Raw genomic sequence first — 3,087 nt, 5'->3', positions numbered from 1 at the left:
AAAACTTAAAGTATACAAAATTTTGTGAAATGTTGGAAGAACTTGAAGTGACTCTACCCTTTACCGAGGTGATATTGAACCTTAGACTACTAACTATTTCCAAAACATTATGCACTTATCCTTAATCCAAGCTCTAATCTTTCCATAATTAAGCCTTAATTACTTAGAAATTTAGCCTAGGTCTAGTTGGTTTGAATAGTTTACATTTGGGTACTTGGTTTGTAATTGAAGATTGTTGAAGAACATCTTCTATTTATCAATCAAAGATTCAATCTTTCCTCTTGTTAGTACAATTTCCTTCCGTTTTAGTTTAAATCTTCAATTGTTTACATTTCCATTTCCTATTTAGTTGTTGTTTCATTTAATTTCATGTTTATCCCCATGTTTGCTTGCTTTTCTCCAATTGTTTACATTTGTCTTTTAAGTATGTGTGAGTAGTGACCCCCTAGGGTTTAGGGGGAACCTAAGTAAGGATTAAAGGTTGAATATGGGTTGTTAATGTTGGTAATTGGGTAAATTGTTTGGCTTTTGTAAATATTCATAGAAGGTGTTTGTAGAAATGTGTGAATTAAAGTTCATGCCTTTCTCCAATTTATGCTTAGTATCTTGATGAATGAAAGTTTACATAGATGCTTGATAGTATGTTTACAATGAATTTGGATGTTTTGTAAGAACTTTGTGTCCATCTTTAGGAGAATCTAAGAAATTAGTTCTTCTAGGCCAATAATTACCCATTACCCATTCAGGCCCATACTTAGCTTGACTTGCTTAGGGGAACCCGAAAACCTTAGTTTTTATCAATTGTTTACATCTTATCATCTTAGTTCACTTGCTTTAAATTGTTCTAGTTTTAATCTAATTAATTTCACCAACGTCCTTGTTTTTCGACTAGACTTAGAGTTAAACAAATTAAGTGCAACTCCACCCCGTCCTTATGGTTCGACCCCAATTATACTACTATAATTGGGTTAACTTTTGGTGCGAGAATCGACGGCAAAAACTTGTTTATCAAAATGGCGCCTTTGCCGAGGATGGCATTAGATTGTACTTAGTTAGTTAAGAGTCTTAGATTTAGTCTTGGTGTCTTTTAATTTGTTTGCTTACTTGGGTAGTGCTTTGTTTCTTGTAGAGTGATTGTCTTATTGCTTACCTCTAATGCCTAAAAACACTAGGAGACTAACATTTTGTTGAAGTGTATGCCTAGAGGAAAGGGGAATCCTTTGTTTAGCGATCCGGAACCGGAAAGGCTTCTTCAAGCTTTACGGAGTAGGACTTTATCAAGGGTTTGGATTACCTCTCAAAACTCCCCAAGCCGAGCAACAGCAATCACCCAAACGCACCTAGAAACCACTATATAAGAACAAACAACCGTCACCATTATATTGATACATTCATAGAAAATCCTTTCCACAATCTCCAAATACCAAATACACCACCTCAAACACCACCCCAAACACAACCAAATACACCTGTTATAACTTCACAAATGGCCACCTTAAGAGACCATAACCGACCAAACCATGATGACACTTCCACTCCAATAAACTTTGGCACCCTTGCTCCCAACAATTTTGAAATACATCCCGCCCAAGTTTTCCTTATTGAGAAGGATAGCTTTGGTGGGCACATAGATGAAGATGGATATGCCCATCTAAGAAAGTTCAAAAGTAAGGTTGCAATGATGAAGCGCAATAGAGTATCGGAAGATACTTTGATATTGATGTTGTTCTCACTCTCTCTAAGGGACAAAGCAAATCGTTAGTTAAATGTTCATGCACCGAACACATTCACTACATGGGACGCTTCGCCAATACTTTCCTAGCCAAGTATTACCCATCCTCCAAGACCACCATGCTCCGAAATGAGAAAACTACCTTTCAACAAGAAGATGGAGAGTCTCTAGGGGAAGTTTAGGATAGGTTCCAAGACCTTCTTGCACGTTATCCACATCTTGGGATCCCGACTTGGTACATTACCAAAACTTTCTTTAATACATTGCAACCAAGGACCAAAAAGATGGTAAATGCCTCCGCAGGAGGAGGATTTGATCATCTAGGAGATGAATAGGGTTCGATCCTTATCAAGAAAATGGTTGACTCGGAGTCTAACTATGGATCAAGAGGTAACATGTTGAGAAGAAATAGCCGCTACCCACAAGAGAACTCTTCTAGCTCAAATGCCGAAACCAATGCTAAACTTGATCTTCTCACAAAGTGTGACACCCCCATACTCCAAGTGCCTTACCAGGACCACTTAAGGTATGGAAACGTCACCATCTCGGTTACCCGAGGCAATGATAATCATAAGATAATAATGAAACATACTTAAAAGTAAATACGGTTTAAAGTGATTACATATCAATACCAAAACTGTTAAACTGAAATACAATGTTCTCAAAAAGGTCTACTGGTAATACTGTCACAACTACAAAACATCGTCTGACACAGCGGAAGACTCTTCTAACTGCCACGTGATGACTCATCCCAGCTATCCCATATGCCTCATATCATACCTGCTCATTAGCTTCTCACCATCCCCGAATGGATCACCACAGTTTTTAAAACAAACAACGGGGTCAGTACTAATTACACAATACAAAGCCACGATGAAACAAATGCCAAATCAGCTCAATCAATCACAACAATTCTCCAGTCTCCATAACCAAACTCCACACAACTGACTACACACTAAAGTGTGTAGTCCTGCCAGAGTACCCATAGCAACAAGTACTCCACACCGCCAGTGGGGGACCGCAGTCTTACCCACCAAATCTCCGCTTATCAACCACTGAGCGATAAACCCAAGTTTCCTTAATGTGCACATCCCCTTCTGTGGTGGGTTCCACAGAGGGCGAACCAAGGGCGTGAAGCCACTCCTGCAAGTGACTCCACTCAGCCAGGGACGCGCCCCGAATATCATAGACAGTTATACAACAACAATCAACAATATGAACCAACAACCGTCAAGATCAACCAACAATGTAATTAACCAATAACCACAACACAATCACCACACACATAATGTAACTAATACTGAGTAGGGAAACCCTATAACACCCCCATACTCCAAGTGCCTTACCAGGACCAC

At 39.1% G+C, this 3,087-nt stretch overlaps 1 non-coding gene across 1 annotated transcript; it reads right to left on the bottom strand.

The window, feature by feature from the left end:
- Window positions 1-1,851: 1,851 nt before the first annotated feature.
- LOC141603894 (small nucleolar RNA R71) lies at window positions 1,852-1,958 on the bottom strand. The gene has a single exon (XR_012525732.1). It is a non-coding gene; the product is annotated as a small nucleolar RNA R71 (small nucleolar RNA).
- Window positions 1,959-3,087: the final 1,129 nt, after the last annotated feature.

Source organism: Silene latifolia, chromosome 9 (assembly GCF_048544455.1).
Source record: "Silene latifolia isolate original U9 population chromosome 9, ASM4854445v1, whole genome shotgun sequence".
Taxonomy (NCBI): Eukaryota; Viridiplantae; Streptophyta; class Magnoliopsida; order Caryophyllales; family Caryophyllaceae; genus Silene; species Silene latifolia.
The sequence above is the reverse complement of the archived record's forward strand: the minus strand, read 5'-3'. Positions and strand labels throughout refer to the sequence as shown.